Genomic DNA, 9,312 nt, shown 5'->3' on the forward strand with positions numbered 1-9,312 from the left:
TTAACAAACCGTTACGGGATGATTATTTCCTGTAAGATTACGATGTATCGTATAAAGCACGTCAATGTTGTAATAACTGTCAAATAAAAACACCCAAATTGCCCAAGCAAATTATCGATGCCTTGACATGAAAAGGGGGTGAGATTGGCCAACAGTAATGAAAAAGTAGTAATTTGTTGCTTTCAGTCCCATTGTCTGGAGTTTATAATATGTTGTATTCGAATATTTGTTCACTCCGTAGAATCTAACTATCGAAAAATTCTACTCGAGCGATATGATAATCTAACTGTATCGTATAGCTATGTTGGAATCTTGATAACCCATAGTCTTTCAGATAGCTTTTTCTTTGATATTAGTTTTCAGCATGGATTTACAGAGTTGAAAATTACTTAGCTTTGCCACTCGAACCAAGTTTTTATCTTTTCTTTTTACCAATTAATTCTGAATTTCTATGTGTACAGCATGGCAACGAACTGTCTGTAGGAACTGAACTGTATGGCTAGGCAATCTTGTCAATGGCTATAGCGGCATTGGTTTGGTATTAAAACTTAAAATCCCGGTCAAATGAATTCGACGTAAACTTTATACAGTTTTAATTCTGTCTTTGTATTGCTATCATTATGGTCGACACCTAACCAATGTGAAAAATCACACCGATTTTTGAAGTATTTGTGTGTACATAGGTTAATTTCGGCAATTTTTCACCCGTCTGTCAATCAATTTTAAGTGTCTATTTATAGAGCGGGGCCATGGTAACATGCATGAGTAGCCCGATTCCAGCTGCAGTGTTCTCAAGGCTAGGGAGATATCTTCTTTCCGTTTGATGTCAGCTCTGAAAAAATAAGACACAAATTATGGCATAATATATTACAATAGGAAGTCATTTTTTTCCTGCTGTATGTAAAGTGTTATCTCAATATTTTGAATTATAGCCTTGGGGTTTTTTCTTTCAGTTTTTGTTATTCGCCGATTGAAATCTTATCAACATATAACAAGCTGAGTCTTGTTCAATGTAATCTGCAATGAATAACGTATGTCTTTTGGGATAATTATTTTTCTCAAAAAGCGTGTTTGTTTGTGAAAAGTTACGACTTCGTTTGGCCTCGACGACAAATCAAGTCTGAAGTTTGAACCTCACTTTTGAGTATCTACCGTGGTGGTTTGACTAATCGTCCCAAAATCCCAACAGTTTCATTTCAGGTGACAAAAAATGACTTGTAAAATTTTCATTGGCCTTGAAAATTAAGAGTTTTGAGCTCAAGTGACAAAAACAATGTCTAAAACAGAGGAGTAATCTAATTTTTTTGTAATCGTATAAGATACTATATCACTATACGTATTGGGTACTGCTAATCTATGTGGATAACACCGCCCCTAGAGTAATGTCATAGGTACACAATATCACACCCGGTACTTCTAACTAAATCGTAACTTCTATCCCCATGACAACTCTGTCAAATCAATATTGTATGGTTTCATATTATATTACAGAATGTCCCGATGTAATATTTCGATAAATCAAATTTTCAAAACAATATTAAATTTAAAAAAAGGTAAAACCTAGAAATTGGACAACGAACGACGACTTTGCAAATATCATACCATTTATTCTACGTTTTGTATTCTTACTTTGGTAGTTCTAGTCCAGCGATGAAAAGTCCTCTACGCCATCTATAAAAAAAGACAGATCTACATAAAAAAATGAAAAAGATACATCATGTGCTATGCGATTTTCGATGATCGGTAGCCCTAAAGCGTTTTTAATTTCCAATAAATATCTTTTCTGTTGTAGTTATTGATAAGGTAGGTGACATTCTGACCTTTCGCGTACAGTTTATTCTAAATATAATTCACCGTGTGACCCGGTAAAGTGACCTTACCCAGTGGACGACTGTAAAACGTGTTTTGACTTGGACAGTTCTCAAGTACCGTGATAGGTGGTGTCAGTGGCTATTCTCGCCTTGTTTCGTACTCTGGACCCCATATATCTACTGAAAAGATACCTAACGTCTGTTTCCATCTAATCTTGCAATCTGACTTGGTCAACTAGACTTCTATTACATCTTATGAAAAGTTGTTAAAATTCCTCTACGACGTGGAGCTAAAAACTCGCAGGTACATTGTGTAAAGTTCGTAGTGATCTAGTCAGTATAGAAAGTGGCGAGATAGAGTGAATAAAATTATAGCATTCTCAATCAATGTATTATCGTTTTCTATCCAATGAGCGTGATGTGTTCATTTTTTTCTGATGGAAATTATGATCACACATTTTGAGACAGGCACATGACAACAACTTTAAATACTTTCTCTTAGTTTAGGTTTATCATAATGTCCCATTGAAGTAGGTATTCCTAAATAAACGTATTGATTACAACAAAATTTATCTTGGATTTAAGTCCAAATGTCCGATGAAAAATGTCGCTCCGTTTTCGCAAACAAATTAAATTCAGCATTCGCTAAGGTATAAACTCCAAGTAGTTATACCTAGTATACCTGATCCCCTAAAACTTTTGCGAGATGTTTCGTATCATTGCGAAATTTTCATCATATATTGTATTTAATCCAATTAAGTCCATGTCACCAGAAAAAGAATAGTTCACTACCATCACTTTACAATTTTATGTCTCGGTGGTTACTAGCAAAGACACGGAAACTCGACCAAATGTGTCAACAATAAATAAAGAATTTAAAGTATTTAATTGTAACAAGTCAGTCAGAATGGTTTCAATCAAATCAATAAAACCTAAACTCAAACCTACACACGGACAGGATGTAATCTATATTGCTGGTTAGTTTCGTTTCTCTGTTTTCAGTTTGTTTTCTGCAAGTATTTCATGAAAAAAATCTAAATTCGCTAGAATAGAGTTAAATGGAAGAACATGTAAATTTATTGGCCATTACAATTAATGAAATTACAGTAAGTGTAATTGACTTAGACCTAATAAAAATGTGGTTCCAGTTACCCGACCCCCGCCTAGTTTTTCACTGCTGACTCTAAACTTTTTTTTACATGTTCGACAAAAAATAATAAAATCGCAAGCACTTATGAAGTCTCGCCAGAAATAGTGGATGCGGAAATTGACATCAACTTTAAAAAGACAGTATGAAACTGTTCTTCCAATCTGTAATGGCTGTACATCTGATAGGAAGAAACCAATAATACAGAGACCATATGGAAAACAACGGAAAACATAACTACCTGAACTAGACGCTCACACATGAAAAAAATAATAAAATAAAATAAAAAATCTACCGATCCTTCCTATTCTAAAATTTAGCGTAATCGGAAACCCACACATTTTTATCAGACTTTACACTATATTTGACACTAAACATATCCCTTTATTCTTCCTCTATAACCGATTTCCCATTTGAAGTATTTGAACGGAATGTAGTATACTGAGATGAACGATTTATAACAATGAAATGATATGTTTATAGCCGTGCCCCTAATTTAAGTGGCGATGTAATGTCATAAAAATGTACAACATTGATCGCCTGTTCTGCAGATCATTGTGTCGTAAACGTATCACCGATTCCCTGTTGAAGTAGTCTAGTTCCTATACAGTATCGTTACCATTTACACCTCCACTCACAGTCTAGTTCCTATACAGTATCGTTACCATTTACACCTCCACTCACAGTCTAGTTCCTGTACCGTCACCATTTACACCTCCACTCACAGTCTAGTTCCTATACAGTATCGTTACCATTTACACCTCCACTCATATAGTCTAGTTCCTATACAGTATCGTTACCATTTACACCTTCACTCACAGTCTAGTACATAATAAGTGTTGTTGATTTTCACTACAAGACGAACATCTTAGAATTTTCTTGGAGATAAGAGAAAACAAGGAAATGTGTACAATGCTTTGTTGTGGCGACAAGGGATGCGTTTGTCTCGAGAGTTTATTACTCCAACAATGCGAACTTTGAAAAAAATTGATATTGTGTTATAGTTGTATCTAATGTGATATCTTTATGAAGGTACTTCAAAGTTAGATTGTTATTTCATGATAAAGTTGATAAAACAGTTGATCTGTTCTTAGTGCGTTATGGTTATTACTAATATCGGCATAGAGGAAGAGAAGGGGAGAGACAGTGACAGACGGAGAACGGGGAGAAAGTGACAGACGGAGAAGGGGTTCTTAGTGTTGGGTGATAGGGAATGAGGGGATTACGTATTGTTGGGTGATAGGAAAAGGGTGGTCTTGTTGCTGGGCGATAGAGAAAGAAGCGGTCTTAGTATTGGGGGAATATGGAGCGAGGGGACCTTAGTATTGGGGAATGGAAAGAGGGGTCTTAGTATTGGGGAATGGAAAGAGGGATCTTAGTGTTGGGGATATGGAAAGAGGGGTTTCAATGTTGGGGATAGGGAAAGAGGGGATCTCACTGTTCTTTGATATGGAAAGAGGGGTTAGGGAAATATAGGGTCTTTACATAGTGTTGTGAATAGGGAGAGAGGGGTGAGATAGAGATTTCTATGTTATATCAATGTAAACGATGAATCTATTACATTTATTGAATTAACTGTGAAGCTGAACTTCATATCACTCTTTGATATGTAACTGTGTTATGTGAGAATACCAGTAAATCAACTTTAAACTTTGTAAAATATGTTATTGGTTTTATTTCACATTAATGGTTGTCATTCGGTGCCATAACTAGGCTAGGGGTACGATTTTAACTCAATGATTTCAAAACACTACACACTACATTGTAATAATACAGTATTATCGTGGAACAAAGTGATTCACTGGACGATCATTACACCAGGTAACATCATACTCTACGACGACACGATTGCATCATAATTGACAACACAGCAATACTCAGTGGAAGTAGTGAATTTTGAAACGGTGATTATTCTGGCAGTGTTGCGCGCCCTCTACCAGTTCAGGGGGAGAAACGCTTCCCCGTTGTACAAATGGTTGGTGTGAATGTGTCCCCTCTTTTAACCCCTTTCGAAAATGCAAATTGTTCTCGTCAATCACCTTTGCTCAATCCTCGTTATAATGATTTCTAAGTATGTGCGAGGTTATCATGTACATCTTTTGCAAGAATGCGTTTAGTTCCAGTGATGAAACGTGTCTGAAGAAACCGTGTTGTCAGCGAAATCTTAAACTCCCGGTGATGAAATCCGAAATGTAGTCATGAGACCTGTGTCTAATTTGATGTCATACTTCCATGACAACGGTCATCCGTAATGAACAAAATATTTCCGGTTAAAAGGAAATCTAGAATTTATGGTTTTATTAGTAATTGTTAAGATGTTTATTGTTTTATTATTTCATATCATACATTTTACTTGTAAAATGTACGTTACCGCACATAATATATCACTATAGATTCAAACTGGGTGGAGAGGTTACTAATGTCAAGAGAAATTCAATATAGACGAAGAAAATATGAAGACAGTATGAAATATAAAAAAAAATATTATAAAATAGACGAAAAAGAGACGAAGGCAGTACAAAGATAGATGAAAAGGTGATAAAGGCAGTACAAAATAGACATCTGAAATAGGCTGTCAGTTAATGTTGTCATGTATCAAATGTATCGATTGTATTTCTTTCTTTGGTTAGCGATGACGAACTCACGTATACACACCGTCTTTGAGAGCTTCATGCCTTCAAACAAGACGTACAACTTACAACGACCTTGACTTAAAGGTGTCCGTGACATGACAAGTGTCTGGATTCTCACAACAGTACAACATCGGTGAACGGTCAAAGAAAAGTCCGACATGTCGCGGACAGCCGCAGCGTCCCATCCCGACCTTGCTAACACAACATCGTATTGACACAGTACATGTAGCGGGGGAAAGAACATTATTTTTGCTATTTGAAAAGTAACCGATACTTGATAAATGTTTTTATGTAAATATACAATATCAAATTAATCATATTTTAGTAAATTGTGACTGGATTTGATGACAAGGCCAGAACTAAGCTGCGTACTTCGCCCTACGTACAACAAGGTCGACAACGTAAACTCTTGTCTTTGAGAAGACACATATATCACCATGTCACAGTGCAAAGGAAATAAAAAGAACTCATAACCTTTATCACAAAAAGTGGTTTCCAAAGTTTATATTTTCAAGAAACTTGTGGTTGGTTGGATATCAACTAAGCCTATATTACACAAACCACACGAAGTGACTAATGTTAAACGTCGCTCTGTGTTTTTATCATTATTAATCCGTAAAATCTAACTTTTTTTACTGCAAGTACTTATACATCCCGAGTAAGGCACCTCCTTACAATTGATTTAAATGTTTACTTAGGTATATGACAAAATATTTCTATTTATCAAAAACCACGCGTCTTAACGTGATAGAGTCTACACTCCGACAAACCGCAATGGCTGCGAACGTGACTCGGGAAGGTTTTGGACAACAAAGAAATATATTGGTTCAATTTACGATTCGTTTTCGATGTTACAGACAACTAAAGAAATGATAGAAGTTTGACGAGAGTTAAGTTTTAAAAAAAAAAGTTGGGTTTATACGGGATTCGTACCATTCCTGGACCCTGTTGGCAGGTCTGCTGCTTGGTGAAACCGTAGTCAGGGTATAGAACAGATATACTTGCAGGTCACTTTCACTACTTTCTACAGTGCGCCCTCTCTGGTATATATGGTAAACTAATTTTATTGAACTTATGGGTATGATAACTAAGACAGGAAGTAGATTCTTAGATTTATGACGTCCTGTTTTTTTAATCACAAGGATTATTTCCGTAGAAATATAAAGTTGCCTTGTCAACACTTGACATGTGGTATTGATCTATTGTGTTATTCGAGTGTTTATGTATGTATGTTAGTATGTATGTACATATCCTTTGCTAATGAATATTCATAAGTTACGAAATTTTAAGGGTGTTAAAAAGTGACTTGGGATTTTTGCCCCTTTCATACATGAAAGTTAATATTTTCTGACCTGTACATGGTGTAGTCACAGTGATGCGAGTTGTAATGAAACCATTGAAATATCAATCTTGACTGTTTACGGGGCAATGCGTTGCAGATAAATGGAGAGAAAATACACTGTGTTGAGACAAATGGAGAGAAAATATACAGCGTGTTGAAAAGTGAACCAATGTGTATGTTACAGATCCAGATACAGTACATTATCGCTAGAGCACATATTTTTGCTGAAGTGACGAAATATGCGGGTACGTTCTAGACGGTGCCATAAAGAGGCATGTGTTTTACGACGTTGCTAGTTTCAAAGTCTTTCAGCTTGTTTCACATACGTATTCTTTGTATCTTTTTATACTTGTGTCTTTCTTATTTTGCAGGGTGTGAATACCATATACTGACGTGACCACATATACTATACGCACAAGAACTGTCATATATGGCAGTTAATATATATATTATAAGCACTAACCTACACCTTACACACACGCAGAGTCTCATCCATCTACTGTGTAATCGTCCAGTGGCAATGACTTGCGCCATCTACTGGTCTGGAATTGTCACCTGACGTTTTCAGAGGCTGTGAACTTAATACTTGACACACCGGTCATAGGGATTATTCTCTTGGAAACTTACTTCACAACACATAGTACTATCCTTTTATTCTAATTGACAATATATGAAACTCGAATCGGTTCAAAATTTCAGTGACATGTTTTGACTTCTTGATCTCTTGACTGTATGGTTTATTTCCTTACGTCATCAAAACCACCACAATAGAACTTTTAGCAATATTTGGGTGCACGTGCATCTTCGATTTCGCAAAACAAACAGGCTTTCGTTTTCTAACCATAACTTTTACATACGTATTTTCGAATTCACAGCTGCTGCAGCTAACACCAAATTAAATCTCATGAGCGGTCGTTTACCGTGTACATTTTCTCGCGGCTTTGCCGCAAATTGTTATATTTGTGTATGTGTATGCTTTCCTCTGTCTGTCTGTCTGTCTGTCTGTCTGTCTGTCTGTCTGTCTGTCTGTCTGTCTGTCTGTCTGTCTGTCTGTCTGTCTGTCTGTCTGTCTGTCTGTCTGTCTGTCTGTCTGTATCTATCTATCTCTCTTTCTCGCTCGCTCTCTCTCTTGCTCTCTCTCTCAAAAAAAAAGAAAAATAGGGGGGCGGGAACAGTCGTTTACCTTGTACTTTGCAAAATTGTTCACTTCATTTACCTACCATACATTTAATTCAATTATGAGGCAGTGAATAGCCAAGCGAATGTGTGTGTCTGCCAAAATATCTCTGTATAAGTTAAAGTATAGGTAGTGTAGTCATATCATGCAGTTGTACAACGTATTGAGAGTATATCAAAATTGGGGTACAATTTTCAAGTACATTGTACTCTAAACTTTCGATAATGTACATGGATTGAAATTTTATGCCCAAAAAGTGCTTACCGTGGGAAGGGACACACCCTTCCCACTAGCTATCATGGGGATGCTGTTTCTGCCCAGAATCAAGATTAGCCAATTATTTCCAAGTACAGGTTACAGCCAAATGTGAGACCTTTTTCGCAAAGCTCACATTCATCTATTTGTAAAGAAATCTCTCCGCATGTTATGTATGGACGATAAAGTTGATTTCCACTGTCAGTTTAATGTAATGTACAATACTTTACATCTCTGTAATTGGGCGCGGGGGGGGGGGGGTGTTGGGGGTTACTGTATAATTACACATTAAAATATGTGCGGGGGGGGGGGCTTGCGAATTTTTTAAAACTAAAATAATTTCTCCCTACCCCTGTCGTAAATTCTGATCCCAGCCTAAGTAAGGATGGTGGGTTCGAATGTGTTTCATGGTTGGTTGGTTGGTTGGTTGGTTGGTCGGTTGTGTGTGTGTGTGGGGGGGGGGGGGGGGGCGGTTGCTTGAGAAGTTTTTGTGAAATTCAAAAACAAACACCTTTTAATAGTATTCCTGACATAATATTCAAACTTTACTCAATCCAGAACAGTTGTATAAAATGTCAAATAAGTGAGAATTTTAGTATGATCTTATATGCATGCTACATTACTGTACGATAGTGTCGCCTTTTATAAATTATTTTCTCTTGTCACATAACCTTGTTTAATTTCTGAAAAACTAAAACAGCGCTTTTAATGACATAATGATTGGGACGTTTCAAGTCAAGAATATTTTTAATGAATGAACAAATATCAGCTAGGATAACAAAGAGAGGGATTTTATGACAATAAAACTGGTCTCTATGCTCCTAATACTGTGATTTTTTTTACTTCAACAGTATGGGTGACGTTCTGAAGTTAATTACAAAAGCGGTACATTTTTGATTAAAAATTAACTGGTGGCACTGCCTTTGCAAAGCTGCTTTATCGACTTT

The sequence above is a fragment of the Glandiceps talaboti genome, chromosome 13, assembly GCF_964340395.1.
Source record: "Glandiceps talaboti chromosome 13, keGlaTala1.1, whole genome shotgun sequence".
NCBI lineage: Eukaryota > Metazoa > Hemichordata > Enteropneusta > Spengelidae > Glandiceps > Glandiceps talaboti.